The sequence below is a fragment of the Bubalus kerabau genome, chromosome 15 (genome assembly GCF_029407905.1).
Source record: "Bubalus kerabau isolate K-KA32 ecotype Philippines breed swamp buffalo chromosome 15, PCC_UOA_SB_1v2, whole genome shotgun sequence".
Lineage (NCBI taxonomy): Eukaryota > Metazoa > Chordata > Mammalia > Artiodactyla > Bovidae > Bubalus > Bubalus kerabau.
In genome coordinates this window covers 53,426,253-53,442,281 of record NC_073638.1, presented here as the reverse complement: position 1 = coordinate 53,442,281, position 16,029 = coordinate 53,426,253, and the positions used below count along the sequence as shown (strand labels likewise).

At 54.2% G+C, this 16,029-nt stretch overlaps 1 protein-coding gene across 1 annotated transcript in view; it reads right to left on the bottom strand.

The window, feature by feature from the left end:
• ARHGEF17 (Rho guanine nucleotide exchange factor 17) overlaps positions 1-16,029 on the bottom strand; it is a 61,230-nt gene that overhangs the window by 36,484 nt on the left and 8,717 nt on the right. The gene's annotated exons all lie outside the window — the stretch shown is intronic.

Sequence of the window (16,029 nt, the reverse complement as noted above, 5' to 3'; positions counted from 1 at the left end):
GAGTGGGTTGCCATTGCCTTCTCCCCTATCAGCTCCTATAAACCCACTAATCTGGCCTCTGTTCTAGACGTGGATGCTGACTGAAGAAGGCAGAGGTGCTCCCTTCCCTTCTGAGCTCACAAACCATGCCTAGAGCAGAGCCAGCCCATGATCAGTAAACTCCATGTGTGTGAATTAGTGGATGAATGAAGCAAGTATCAGTGTACTGAATGTGCACAGCACCTTTAGAATGTCCACATCCAATCTTCCCTTGAAGGAGGGAGCCAGGGAAGGGACTATTCCTTCCCATTTTACGTATGGGCACTGAGGCCCAGAGAGGAAAGTGTCTCCTGACCCCCAGGGTAGCAGGCAGTTGAGGCCGGAACCAGGCCCTTGGGGCTCCACTACCACAGCTTATCCAAAGGGACCCAACCAGCTGGGAGGCCTCATGGCCCCTACCTCTTATGCCCCTGCCCTATTCCAGGACCCAGAGGACACTCCCAAGAAAGGAGCAAGTTCTATCCGTTACTCTGGCTCTGGAGTGAGCCCTGAGCCCCGCTGACCCTGGCCTAACCCAGAGACCAGGGAAGTGCCACCGCCCCCCTACCCCAACCCCACCATCACACCAGACAAACCAAGGGTGGCCGAGATGCTCAGGGACAGTGACTATACCCTACGCAATGATCCCTCCAACCCTACCTCAAGGGGGCTGTCACCGGGCTGGGGCCATGCTGACAAAAGTGGTCTCTGCCTTGACTGACCAGAGGCAGCCATGGCTTCTAAGCCCTTTTGCACTGTGTCAGCAACTGGTGACCAGCCCTAATGCCCACCATGTGTTGTGTGTGTGGTGTGTGTCTGTGTGTAAAACATGTTTGTGGGGGGTGGTTGCAGTACACAACAAGATTTATAGCTGAAGGTCAGCCTGAGCCAAGTCTAGGTCCTGAGCCACTCTCCCAAGGCATCAGAGTTAGGACCATTACATCTAGGAAGCTGTCTTGACAGCCCAGATCTGTCAACTCCCCGCTCCTTCTCTGAGCTCCTTGGGCCTCTGGTGTTGCAGCCTTAAAATCTCAGCGTTTCTCTGGGCTTACTATTGTGATACTGACAATAAGAGACACCAACTCAGCACTTTAGTTTACAAAACGCTTGCAGGGCCTAATGTCATCAGATCCTCACAGCAACTCAGTGGGGAGATCGAGGCTCAGTGAGGACCCATAACTTGCTCAGGTTCTTGTGAGCAGGAGGTTGTGGGGCTGGGGTGCAAATGCCCCTCTTCCACTGAACTGCTGTGGGTCTTTGGGTAAATCGATTAACCTTACTGTGCCTGAAGACAGGAAGAGAGCAATGGCATACAAACAGGACTTGATCTCCCTTGAGAGGTTCATAATGTGCTACTTATGGGTATTTATTTTAGCCTCCAGATCAGCCTCCTGGGGGGGGGCTATTATTTCCTGCTTTACACAAAAGGATGGTGGGCACAGTGAAGTCCAGGGCCTGGCTCAAGGTCTCACAGCAGACAGGACTTGTGCATCTGGGCAGCCAAGGAGTTTGGATATCCACACCTATTCCACAGTGCAGGAGAGAGGGTCCCTCTGGCCCAATGGAGAAACTCAGATAGCAGGCCAGGCCCCCAGCACGAGGAGGACACTCACACTGCCTTCTTCACAAGGCGGGGACTGACCACAGAGCTCTTTCAAATGCCATGGAGAAATGTTCAGTATAATCTTAAATGAAAGAAGCAAGGATTTCCCTGGTGGTCCAGCGGTTAAGAATCTGTCTGCTAATGCAGAGGACACAGGTTTGATTCCGAGCTCAGGAAGATTCCACATGCCACAGGACAACTAAGTCCGTGCTCAAACGACTGACCCTGCGTGCTGCAACTACTGAAGTCTGCACATCCTCCAGGCTATGGTCCACAACAAAAGCAGCCACAGCAATGAGAAGCCCAAGCACCGCAACTAGGGCGTAGCTCCCATTCACTGCAACCAGAAGTCCGTGCACATCAGTGAAGACCAGTGCAGCCAAAATAAATAAATAAAAATTTACAAAAGAGGCCAGAAACACGTAGCACACCATGTCAGCATCATGAACTATACATAGGAATATGCAAGGAGAAAAGCCTGCACTGATGGCTGCCCTGGGCACTCGGAGGCCCACAAGTGTGCCTCAGCTCCTTCCTCTATATAAGAGAGAATTTAAAGGACTTACTTGGCATAGGACCTGGAACAAAGAGCTCTCAATAAATGTTGGCTGTTATGAATAACCAGAGAAGCTTAGAAGGCAGGTCATCTCAGAGGTAATCTTGACCGCCCCTCTTCCAGGGCAGGCAGCCCTTGGCAGCCCTTTCTTGCGGCCCCAGAACCAAGCAGCTCCCTTACAAGGGTCCCCTGGCAGCTCCTTGTACTATGGGCAGGTCTGTGCAGGGGAAAGGCCAAGCTGGGCTGGGTCCCTCAGTCCCTGAGTGGCCTTAGTATTGGACAGTGGTGACCTTGGGAAGGATTGTCCATCTCCCATCCTAAATCCTCTGGTCTCAGACCTTGCTATGGGGTTATTTTCCAGGAGCAAGGTTGGGAGGGGCTTCCTGGGTGTCTCTCTTGTCCCCAGCCCAGGACACCACCTCTGTCCCTCCCACTGTCTCTGGGATAACTGAGAAACCTTTACTGCAACACTTTGTGCCTTTTCCATTTTCTCCTTTGGAAAACAAACGAGAGCCAGCTGGGTCTGACCTCCCCCCACCCCACCGCCAACCCCTCCACCTCCCAGGGGCGAGAGGCCCTCTCTGTCTCCTCCCTGGACTAGCAGAGAACCCCCAAGAGGAGGGGCCCTGTGAGCTGGGTGTTGCTATGGCAATGGAGCCCTGGAATTTGACCACTGGGGCCCAGGAGTGGGGGTGGGGAGTTGGTACAGGCCATGCTGGGGGCAGGGAGGAGGGTCCATAGGTCCAGGAAAGCCAAGAAGAGCAAAGGCAGGGCAGGGGTCAGGTCCTTCCATGGCCTCAGTTTCCCCATCTGTAAAGGGGAAGAGGCATGGACCTCAAGATCTCTCTTTCCGGCTCTAATCTAAACTGGAATCTGGGTGAGAGCTAGGGGTGGGGGGAGTAACCAGAGCAAGGTCAGTTGTCCCTTTGATGGATAGAGACTCTAGGGAACAGGGACCTACCCCAGTAACACAGTAAGTCCAGAGCAGAGCCAAGACTAGACCCTGGGTTGGGGTGGAGGGTGGTGTCTGTCCACTCTGACTTTCTTGTTTCTCTACTGGTGAGGACCAAGGATGCCTGTTTCATGTCTGGGGGTAGAGAACCTCTAAGAATGGCTATGACTGGCTCAGCCCACAGTCCTGAGACAACAATGTGCCTGCCCCCAGCTACCCCCTGCATTCCTGGATCTGGTGGGCTGGCAAAGGGCCTGCCCCCACCTCTGCTTGCAGTGCCGGGCTGTAGTGGGTATTTTTAAATGGATGCCTGCCCATCTCCACCTTCCCGCCTGCCCACTCCAGGAACACAGTGAATTCTACTGCCAGCTCCCCTCCAGTTCAGCCAAGCCTGAGTCGGGGCTGGACTGATGGCCATCCTCTATGCCCCTGCCTCCAGGCAGCCCTCTCTTGCTGGCTTCCTCCTTCCTTACACTCAACCCTGGGATCAGGGTGATCTCCAGGGCCCCTTCATCTATGATACTCTAGGCCCAGAGAGGGATGGGACTTGTCCAAAGTCACACAGCACAGATGAGGATTTGGGGATGCGATGCCGTCCGCCTGTGCCCCATCTCCACCTGTCCATCAAGTTATTCCATGCTTCTCCAAGCCTTCCTCACCTTTTGGCCACGGATCCCCAACAGACACAGCCCTGTTCCCCTCCCACTCCAAAAAGATGCTCCCATTCTGACCAAGTAACGCCTGAGTTGAAAATGCCAGCCATCTGGAAGAAAAATCGAGTTGGAACCATAACTCACACTACACAGGATGAATTCCAAGTGGATCAAAGATGTAAATGTAAAATAAAACAAGAAAACATAAAATATCAATACCAGAGGAAAACATGGGAAAATGGCTTTATAAGCCTGGACAAGGAAAGGCCTTTCTAACCATGACTCCCAACCCAGAAGCCATAAAATAGAAGCTTGATAAATTAGACCACACAAAAATTAAAATTTCTACATGGCAGAAATATACCATAAACAAAGTCGAAAGTGAAGTGACAAGTCAGGAAAAAATATTTGTAATCCATAACCTAGACAAAGGACTAAGCTCCCAAATATTTTAAAAGTTCCAAGTAATTTAAAAAACAAAAGGCCAATAACCCAACACAAAAATGGGCAAAGGATGCAAACAGTTCACAGAAAAGAGAATCCAAATGTCTTAGACAAGTGGAAAGATGCTCAGCCTCACTCATTATAAGATAAATGTAAATTAAATATATTGAGATACCATGTCACCCACCAAAGTGGGGAAAACTCTCAAAGGTCTGACTCGGTGAGGCTGTGGGGAAGAGGTATCTTTTTCAGGTAGTAGACCCCTGTGGACAGCATCAAAATTAAAATCACATGTACGCTCTGTTCCAGCAATTCCACTCCCAAGAAACTGCGCTAAACATACACCAGGCCCCATACAAATGAACCTACAAACAAGTTCATTCACCGCAGCACTATCTGTAACAGCAAAAGACTGAAAATGACTGAAATATCCTTTATAATGTGGCTAAATACCGCTTGGTAATCTGTGCAGTGAGACACCAGGCGGCACAAGAGGGAATACGGAAGCTCTCAGGGCACTGATGAGGCAGCCTTCCAAGTGATATTCAGTGGAGAGAAGTGTGGACTGTGAGCTACTATCTGTGGGCAAAGTCAGTGCATTTGCTGGTATTTGCATATACAAGGATTCACAAGATCTAATAACTCAGTTCCCGGGATATGGCAGGGAGGCTATTGGTAGGGAGGAGATTTTTTTACCCATTTTGATTTTTATTAACCATGTGAATATATTATCTATTCAAATTTTCAAATATATACATTGAATTAAAAAAAAAAAATCCTTCCCCTCACAGTCTGGCTCCTAAGCCTGCTCCAGCCTCACATCTCAGTTCTGAACAGCCTCTGCAGCCCTTATCCTCCTTCTCACCCATCAGAGGCCTCAGCCTCTTCCTAATGAACCATCCCTTCTGTACACTCCCTCCTGGGTGGGGACCCTCTGGGCTCCCAGCTGCTGTACATCTCGGTCCCAGCCCTGATCACCCCTGCGGTCACTGTCTCTGTGAGTGTCTGCACACAGCCCTGCGTTTCCGCCTATACACAGCACCAAGTCCAGAGCGGCTCCAGATGAATGAGGAAGGAATGAAAGAATGGTGCGCTGCCCTGGACCCTGGGTTTGGAACCTGTGTCTTTGCTTTCTCTCTCTGCTCTCCTAATTGGTCTCTCGGACAATTCCAGTCCCACCTGCGAGCTCCTCCAAGATGCTCTCCCTGCCCACCGTGTAGTCATACAGGGGCTTGACAAAGTCCTTTCTTCAGAGAACTGCTAAATTCCTCCTTCACAGGCCACCTCCCCACCCACACCCACTCCTTAGGTTGAGCAACCTCAGGGCTGGGCTTTGATTGAATCAGAATTTGGAAACAAGTCCTCAGCCTGGATTAAGGTCCGGGGGTCTGGAACCCTCTGGGCAACTGTGAACAATCCTGCTCCTCTCTGGGCCACAGACACTCTCTGTAAAGTGAGGTTGGCACCAGGCAGCTTTACAGCAGGGTGAGGATTTCTGCCACTGAGAAACTGGCAGAGCCTCAAGCCCACAGAATCCCACCCCACCTCTGGTAGATCCTTAGCTCTGCTCCTAGGGCAGCTGCCTGGGGGCAAACTCTGAGCCTCTCTTGGGAAACTCAGTTTCTCCCTCCTCCCACAAAGATGACCCTCTAGGATATTCCTGGTGACTCCATCCACTCTCTCCACCCCTGGGAACCCTCCTCAGCCAGGCCAGGCTACTAACCTCCCTTTTCTTTCCAATCTACCTTATGACTTCCTACTGATCCTCAGTGGTCAGTGGTCCAGCCCCACCACCAGATACATTATCACATTTCTCACCAAAACCCTGTAACATGTACCATCACAATTATCCCCATTTTACAGATGCACAAACTGATCCACAGCTTGTTCATTGTCACAGAGCTAAGAGGAAGAGCAGGATTTGAGCCTTAGCCATCTGGCTCCAATCTGTTCTAACCATTACACCAACACAACTGGATGCAGGGTCAAGTTCGAGCACTCAGGCTGGCCCCCGACTTCCTGGGTGACCTGGTCCTCACCGACCCACCAGCATCAAATTCCCCACTGTATCACAGTGACTGCGTCATGCTCTGGCTGTCGTACTTCCTCCAACCCATCACACTCTTCTATGCCCTAGACTTCGGCATGTGCTAGTCTCTCTGCCAGGTGCAGCCTCCCCTATCTTTACGCTTGGCAATTTCCTACTCATTTCCTGTTTCTGGTGGCCAAAGAAGTGGGAGCGCAGGCTGTGTGTCAGGCCAGGTTAGGCCAGTGCCCAAGGACGGCAAGCCTGGCTCCTGAGGCCTTGGAATTGCCAGGCTCAGAGCTCAGGCTTCCTCCTGCCAACACCTGTTCACACTTCCTTTTTACTCACTCTCAACTCTGGGGAAGTCTCCCTGACTCTAACCTAAATTACCTTACCCCAGAGGTACCAGTGGGATTCCTGGACCTCTAGAGGATCTGCCTCCACCAGACTCCAGGTGAGTGAGTGAGCCGGGCCAAACAGCATGCCAGCTCCCACCTCCTGCCAACGCAGCAGCAGTTGGCAATCGGGGTCTTTCCACCATTCCCACAGGTCATCCTCCTGGTCAAGTGGAGCCCTACCCAGCTCTGGAGGCTCCTGTGGGGGGAATCGCTTGCTCACAGGAGCCTCAGGGTGGGGTGCTCCATCAGCCTGGCTCCCCCTGGAGAGCTGGCTCTCAGTGGGGTTTGTCCCTGCCCAGGGAGCCTGGCTGGGCTAAACTTGGGTTTTTGGGTGTGTGTGGCGGGGGCGGGGGGGTGGGCGGCGGTGCTGAACTTCTGAGCCTGCAGAGAAACTGAAGGGAGAGGTTGTTCAGCTCTAAACCCTACACCAGAGCCTCACTGCCCCAAATAGAGATTTTCTGCCTGAGTCCCAGGGGGCTCCATGGAAGTACATCATGAGGAAGACGCGGTCAAAGGGCAGCCATGGCCCCCACCTTCGCTTAAATCAACAAGGCTTCAAGTTGACCTAGTTTATAGCTCTGTGTCAAGATTCCCCTAGAAGAAAAGGTTCTACTGTTTTTAAAAGCGTGGAAATTACTGCCCTGGGATCAAATCCAGACTTTTAATGCTGGCCTTCCGGACTCCCCAGGACCCACCTGACTTCTTCAGAACCAGGGAGCTTTCATGGTACCCCAAATGCACCAGAGCTTTTCCATCACAGGCCTCTGCCTTCCTGGTTCTTTCTGCGAGAAAGCCCTTGGCCCCATTTCTGTCTGTCAGGGTCCTATTGGTTCTTCAAGGCTCTAGCCACTGCCCCACATCAGCCTCCCTTACCCTCCTTCTGAGTCTGAGTTCTCAGATGGGACTCCCTAGGGCAGGAACCCCTTCCCACATGCTCACCCTGAATATACAAGCACAAGACACAGTGAATGGAAATGGAACTGAATTTTAAAGGTTACCCCAGGCTTTCTTCAAGCACATTACCAGGCTGATCCCACAGTTAATTACCCAGGGCTAATTATAAAAGCCAGCAGCAGCTGTGCAGTCAGTTCAGTTACTTCACCAGTGACAATGAGCACCCAGTCCTCAGTCAAACTGCCGGACTTTCCCCCTGGGAGCGAGGTCCTGCTCCAGGCAGAAGGTAAGCTGAGGCCCTCTCCCCAAGCACCTGGTTCCAGTGTCCACTGTCCAACTTAGCCCCATGTTGGACACTCAGGGTTCCAGGGCAAAGAAGACCTGCTCTGTTCACATCTCCCCAGATGGGTAACACCAACTCATATCCCTTGTTAAGTTGACACCTGGCCACCTGTATCGACTCCCACTTCACTGTCATTAAACCTTGCTCCAGGCGAGGTAGGAGGGGTACTCAGGCTAGGTCCTCACTTTTGATGATCTGCCCAGATGTCTGTGGGGACAGAAGTCCGCTGGGGATTGTGCATGTGTGTGTGTGTGTGTGTGTGTGTGTGTGTGTGTGTGTGTGTCTACATGCTGTGACTTCAGGCTATGCTCACGCTGGGGTGGATGGGGGTCTACAGTCAACCCCCCACCTCACGGGAACTATTGGTTTTATGTCCCCCATCCAGCCCGCAGGCTCTGCCAGGGACACCCAGGCGGAGCTGAGACCAACACTGGGTGTTTCTTCCCCAGCACACACGGCCCAGGCCTGGCCACACAGAAGGTGGCCTGATGACAGAGGGGAAGGGGCCACAGTGCTGCCTGAGGACCAAGAATTAAACTTGTGGGACAGGGCTCAGGGCTAGGGGCCCAGGGGGAGACAGGGCAGGAGGCTGGGGGTGGGGGAAGCAGTCTGGGCTGGCTGTGGGTCCGGGCCTCTCTGGGCTCTTTGTCCAAATATGGAAGGTTTTTTTGTCTCCATTTGAGTCACGCCGGCCATGGCCCAAGAGATCTGCTTTCCAGATACTGCAGGCGGGACTGCGCCAGCCCTGCCGGGCCTGCACTCCACCCCCACCCTCCTTCTCCTGCCTGTGGCTCAGCTCGGCACCCTTCCGACCTCCTGGGCCCAAGCTTTCTCCACCAGCCCGGAGTCCAGTACCCACCTCAGCGGCTCTCGAGCACCCCGAGAAGGTTCCTGGGCCCAGGACAGGAGGAAACATTCCCTCTGCCTGCACATCACCCACTCTCAGTCCCCAAGGACCTCTCCTATTCAACTGAGCCAGGCAACTAATACTTACTGAGCAACTACTATGTGCTAGTTCTGAGGCCTAGGACTGTGGCCTGTGCGTCCCAGGGGCTCCCCATGCCCAGAGGAAACCCACCCTTCTCCTCCCACATACCCACCTTGGCGACGGCACCACCCCCCAACCCTGGCAGTCCTGAAATCCAGGAGCCCAAGTAATATTCACAGATTCTGGAACCAGACTGTCTGGGCTTGGATCCCAACTCCTAACTTGTGCCTCAGGTCCCTCATCTGTGAAACAGGGAAACAGCCCCTCCCGAAAGACAGGTCGTGAGGATTAAATGAGGGAATATGTGGAAAGGGCTCAGACCAGTGCCAGGCACATGGGAAGAGCTTTCCAAGCTCTGCGGCCGTGACTAGTGACTTTCCACTCCCTCGCCTGCACCTTATTCAGGCAGGTGCTGTGGACTAGACCTCCTCAGACTTTCCATCACTTCCCTCCGGTTCTCTCTGCTTTAGACAAGGTTCTCTCCTGCATCTCCTGGAGGGAGGTCGGCCTCTATTCCTCACTCCCGAGCTCTGTGAGCCGAGCTTGGTACCTTACTCACTCTGGGCCTCAGTGTCTAGTTCCCACCCTCATCCCCAATCAGTTTGGGCTCGGGAAGCACCCTTTGCCCAACAGCCTGGTTGCTCAGGCCTGTGATCCCCAGGGCAGAGCCCACATAGGGCTGGAGACGGGTGGTGGAAAGAGCTCAGAGCAGCCTGGGCGCTCCCCGGGGGCAGCACCTGGCTCTCCCCCTCCTGCTTCCCCACTCCCTCTGTGTCATTTAATGTGTTCTGATGCCCCACCACAGGCCTGGATGGGAGGGCTTGCCACAGCTCGAGTCACCTGACCTGAACCAAGCACTGAGTTACAGGGTAAACTGGAGGCTCCACCCCATCTTCACTCATACTCTGAGTCCTGAGTAGGGGAGGGGTCCTGACTCTCAGGCGAGGACAGTAAAGGAACATCACCCTATACAGGGCCCTCTTCCTGAGGCCTGGTCCTGGCCGGGCACCTCCAGCTTTGCTGGAGGCAGGGAGATGCAGAGGAGACACGAGACAGAGGAGCAAGACTGCGGGAGGAGCGCAGGATGAACACCAAACAGAAAGCCAGTGCCCACAGCGAGGAAAGGCCTGGGGTGAGCAGAAGAAAGAGGTGGAGGCGGGAGGAGGCCCTCCCAGCCCAAGCCCAGGGTCCAGGTGAAGAGGCGGGGTAAGTGGAGGAGCAGCTCCGTGGCTCTGCCCTCCTCCTCCTCCTCCTTCAGCCTCTGGGCCAGGCCCAGACTATTTTTAGCTGGGGCTGAATTTAGCTGTTCCCTCGGAAATTCCTCACCCGCCCCAGGCAACGCCCCCGCTGGCCTTGGGGAGAAGCCTGGAAGCTCTGGTCCAGGCGGGAGCAGAGAGGAGGGCCCAGAAGTAGCGGAGAGCTAGAAGGATACTTAGGGCTCTGATGAGGAAACTGAAGCTCAGGAGCAGGCCCCAAATCTGAGTTCCTCTTCCCACAGCCTCTGCCCTCCTCTCCTCCAGGAAGGCTTCCAGGACTGCAGGGCCACAGAACAGCACGTGTCTTGGGGTCTGTGACACAAACATCATGAGGATACTTTGCGACTACAGGACCCACTGTGAGCACTGCTGGCAAGGCTGTCTGCCTGTTTACCTACCAGTTCCTCTTCCCCCAGCTCCCGAGAGCCTGCAGAGTCCAGAGCTCTTCTGGGCTCTGCCACCTCTGGGACTCTCACTTTACAGACGGGAAGACTGAGGCCAAGTGCCTTGTCTTGGGTCCTAGCCAGCCAGGGAGCACAGGCCTGCTCCTTTTCTTCTCAGACGCTCCCCACCCAGGTTGCTCCCAGAAGAGCTGGCTGGGGGTGTAGCCTGGAGCTCTGCTGTTCTCTGGTGAACCCACTGAGAAGCAGGGCACTTCCAGTGGAGCAAGAAGATCCAAAGTTAGACGAAAAGCACATGAAACACAGAGGCAGAGACCCAAGCTGGCTCAGAGCTCCCTCGCCCTTCCAGAAATGCAGAGGAAGTTCTGCCCCGAGGCAGGAGGTTGATTCAGATGACCCTGCACCCTGTCCACTGCCTCATTCTCTAACTCCAGTAAGGAAAGCAGGCCCTACTCCCCCTACCCCAGCTTCGGACAGGGCCTCTGAATTTAAGTTTCAGTTTTACCTCCAAATTACTGCCCCAGTAAGTTTCTCTCCACCCCTGTATCACCTGCTCCCCTAAGCTCAGGTTTCTAACCTCCCTGCTCCCCAGTCCAATCATCCCCCCATGAGCAGAGAATGCTTTTCAATGTGCCCGTCTGGCTCTCCTCCTCCTCCTCAGCTCCTTATCTTCCATGGCTCCCCACTGCCCACAGGACAAAGCCTTTGCGGTTTCACTTGGCCTTGAGACTTTAAACCTGGCTCCTGCACACACAGCCCCTCCCCATGCGCTCTGGTCAGAGATCTCCCTGCCCTCTTGGCCCCAAACATACATCGAGGCTTCTCTTTCCTGCCTGGTTCAGCCTGATTCTCTAAAACGCCAAGGGACTATGTCCCTTGTCCTCTCAAGAATTCCCCAGCGCGGCCCCTTACACCCAGCTGTGAGGTGCACCGGCAGATGGCTGGGCCTGGTCCTCTACTGTGTGGTCTTGGGCAAGACCCCTTCCCTCACTGTGCCTTAGTTTCCCTGCTGAATAATGCAGGGGCGAGGGGTGATTAGAAGACACACTGGTTTCTAAGGGTCTTCTTGGGTGGGCCATCCCGGCATTCAAGGCCCTGTCCCTCTTCCTTCTCCTGCCTCCTGGTCTGCCAAGAAGCTGGACATCTCACACCAGGTCCCACCCCAGGGACACAGGAAGAGACAGACAGGGACAATGAGGAACCAGGAGCAAGACCGCGGTGACACAGGCAGTCAAGAAAGATGGAGCCAGTAGGGTTTTCTGGTGGGAGTGGTAGGAGTCCTTTCCCGTCCTTCTGCCCCTTCCCTTCACATCTGCTCCTTGACCTCCAATGCCCTGTCCTGGGAAAGGACTGGATGTTTGTCCAAGGGGGCTTGGGGGAGGGGGGTCTCGGCAGTCCCAGGAGGCCAGGCTGTGGGGCTGGCTGGCAGCCAGGACCCCAGGCCTCCCTCCCTCCTGCTCCATGCTGCTCGGGGAGCAGGGCCTGCTCACCCCCTGGGAACCAATAAACAGGAAACAGACACCAACCTGGTGCTTGCTCCCTCAGCCTGGCCCCCACCATCACAGTCCCCCAAGTGCTCTCCCACTGGCCTAAGACAGCCTTGCTTCTCCCCGGCCCCAGAATCTCAGAACCAAGAAGTAATAATCTCAAATGTATGAAAAAATTAAGTTAAAAGTTATGTCTTCTGCAGAAAAAAAAAACAAAACTCAGACTCCTTCATCTTGAAACCACGAGATTCTGTGGTCTGAACTGGCAATCTCAGAAGTATACACTTTAAATTGGCCACAATTCTGAGAGCTTCCAGACCTGGGTTCATGGGCTGAGGATTCGTTCCATAAGTTTTCTCTTGGCCTTCACAGTAACTCCTTAGCATTCCCACTTTGCAGAGCAGCAAACTGTGGCTCAGAGCTGAGGTGCAACGACTTGTTAGATACCACCCAGCTGTGTGACAAGGGTCAGGTCTGAGATGTCAACCCTCATCTGTCTAACCCCAAAGCCCACCAGGCACATGGACCTCAGACTTCCCACCTTGAAGGGCCTCTCAGCCCGGGATGGGTAGCAGAGGGGATTGAGATCCACTTCACAGGCCGGTTCGAATGGGTCTGGGACCTTGCTCGGCTTCTAGACTGGGGCTGGTGGTGACAAAACGGGTGAGGGGGCGGGAGCCAGGAGCCAGGTCAGTGGGCATTGGCTCCACCTCACCGCCCAGCCCCTCTGCCCACCTCCAAAGGCCCAGGCTGCTGGGTCACCCACCCTACGGACGTAGCCTGGAACCCACAACCCCTCCTATCTGGAGCTCTGTCCTCTGCCTCATGGCTGGAAAGAGATGCTGAGAACCTGAGCATTTTGGAATCAGGGTCTCTTAGGATCACAGAATCCTAGCATCTCAGTTACAAGGGGAGGAGCTAACATTTCTTGAGGAAACCCTCCTGGCATGATTTCATTCAATCTTAATCATAATCTTTCATGGAGTGAGGGGATAATTCACCTGTTTTACAGATTCAGAGGGGTCTGAAAATGCTTGCCCTGGGTCCCAAAGCCAGCCTGAGAAGGGACACGGACCATGCTCCTTATCCTCCATGTGCCACTCTTCAGGGCCACCTCAGACAGCACCTCAGCCCTTCAGGGCCTGACTCTGGTCCAACAGTACCAGGGTCTCTAATGCCCGACACAGAGCTCCCAGCACAGGCAGAGGGGTAGCTCCTGGCCATCTGCCCTGAGCCAGCCCAGGCCAGTCCAGCAGAGATGTGATTTCCACCCTAAATCCCACACTTCTCTCTCTGCCCTGGCTCTACATTCTCCTGCCAACTGCCTTCTTGGGAGCTACTTCATCCCAATTTTTACGCAGCCACTCTAGAAGCCAAACCCATCCACAGGGGACACGTTGGCTCTTCTGTCCCTCTCCCACCAGAGCAGGGCTCAGCCACCCTCTGGACCCCACCCACATCAGCAGGCTAAGACTCTTGTTGAGAACCCCTGACAAGCAGGGATGATGTCCAAACTTTCCCTGTGTGTTCTTATTGCCCATCAAGGGCTCAACAAATGACTGTTGAATGAATGGAGAAATGAAAGTGACAAATGATCAGGGAAAGAAATGAGTGCAGGATAAATGCAGGGGGCCTGAGTTCACCAGCTCTACCCAGTGACCAGCACCTACTGGGAGCTCTGGCTCCCAGAAGTTGACAGCCTGACCCATCTGCCCACCTGTCAAAAGCAGAATAAAGGCCAAAGATGTCTGCGTCTGAATCCCCAAGGCCTGTGACTATGTTATCCTACATGGTCTGAATCCCCAGGACCTGTGAATGTAATCCTACATGGCAAGAAGGACTTTGCGGACGTAATTACAGATTCTGAGATGGGAAGATTACCTTGGATGATCCAAATAGGCCCAGAGTAATGACAACGGTCCTTACAAGGGAGGAAAGAGGTTCAGTTCAGTGTGAGAGAGAGATCTGAAGACACTACGTTGCTGTTGAGCCGCTCATTCGTGTCTGGCTCTTTGTGACCCCACGCACTATAGCCGCCAGGCTCCTCTGTCCATGGGGTTTTCCCAGCAAGAATACTGGAGCGAGTTGCCATTTCCTACTCCAAGGGATCTTCCCGACCCAGAGATCGAACCCACATCTCTTATGTCTCCTGCATTGGCAAGTGGATTCTTTACCACTGTGCCACCTGACTGACAGCTCTGAGAATGGAGGAAGGGGCCAGGAGCCAGTAAGAGCCAACAGCCTCCAGTGATGGAGAAGACAAAGGGCAGTTTTTCCCTAAAGGTTTCAGAAGGAATTCAGCCCTGCTAACATCATAATTTTAGCTCAGTGAAGCCCATTTTTTCTGACCTCCAGAACTATAAAATAAGACTTGTATTAAGTCACTAAATACGTAGTAATTTGCTACAGCAGCAATAGGAAACTAATACACCACCCATCTGCCAGCCTAGACCCTGGAATTAGCTCATGTTCCTCCCACCTCAGGTACCTCTGGAGACTCCCCTCTCCCCTTTTCCCTGCCCCGGGAGTATTTCAGAGCTCCACAACTGCCCCAAACCCCAAAGAAAGTACTAACATCACACAGCAGCAGCATCAACACTTCTGTGTGCCGGCCCCAGAGTGAGCCCCACAATCTGCCACCAGTGTGGGGGACAGGCCCCCTCTATATGTGTGGAAGGGTGCAGAGCAGCTGCTGGTGGTAGGGAATAGGGTCCCTGGGGGCCAAGCCTGGGTGAGTTCCAGCCCCACTCTGAGCCTCAGTCTCCTCAGCAAGCTAAAGGGGACTGTGAATCCCACCCACCAGCACTTCAGTCTATTAATACAAGCTGGGATCCTCCTAAGGACAGCTGCTACCTCTCCCAGCAGGAGTGGGAGTTCTTCCTGGTGCCCAAGAACATGAAGGAATCTATGGCTCAGAGAAGGGAAGGGACTTACTTAAGGCCACACAGCAGGAAAACAGAGAGACCAAGCCTAGAACCCAGGTCTCCTGATGCCTAGTGCCAACTTTCACATGTCATACCACGACATCCCTCATAAGCCCCAAAGCTACTGGAGGGGGCTCAGATACCCTGGCTGGGGCCCTAGGCCCCTGCCTGTGATGGGCTGGGGCTCAGTCTCAGCTCAGAGTATGGCAGCCTGGCAGTCTTCCTCTGCCTCTGTCCACCCCTGGAATGCCCCAGAGGCCTGGGAGTGGGGGTGGGGGTTGCCTGGAGGATCAACTCCCATGGGGGAGCATGGTCCTAACAGGCTCCTGCTTCCCAAGAGACCCAGCGCCCCCGTTTCAGGGCCTGCCAGCCAAGGCGCCAGGCAGCCTGGGCACGTTTCCCAATAAGTGCGCCAGGGCTGCAAGCCTTTCTGGGAAACATGGACTCCCCCTTCCCCCCGCCCTACTACCATCATCCCTGCCAGCTCTGCTTAGTGGGAACTCTGTGGGGCCAACGTATGGCCTGGGAGTCAGGACACCTTGGGCCCAATTCCACTCGAGACCCAGGAGCTGGGGCAAGTCTCTGCCCATCCTGGGCCTGCTTCATCTATGTACTGGGATGCCCCCCTAGCATCCCAGAGGGGAGGGGCGACCAGCACTGCCTGTGGGTGGCGCGAGCTCCCTGTCTCAGGTAACACGCAAGCTGGAGCTGACAGGTGTCACAGCGGCTGCAGAGGAGCCACCAGTGGGATAAGGCACTGTCACCTGCCCCACTGGGGCCCTGAGAACCTCACCCTCCTAGCCTTTGAGCCACACCAACAGAGGTCGACAGGGGCGTCTGGTGCAGCCGACAGCTCCAGGTGACCCCGGGGGCTTTGTCAGTCTCCCCCTCCCCACTCTAAGTGACCCCTCACAGCCACAAGGAGCTGCAGCAGAAACCCCCTACTCTGTTGCCTCTGCCCTAGCCCAAGCCCCCTTATCTCTTCCCCAGACTGTTCCAGTGGCCTCTTGATGCCCCTTCCCCTGGGCCTCTGCAGTCTACCCCCATAGAGTAGCTACAGCAGACTTGTGAAAGCCTAAGTCAGAT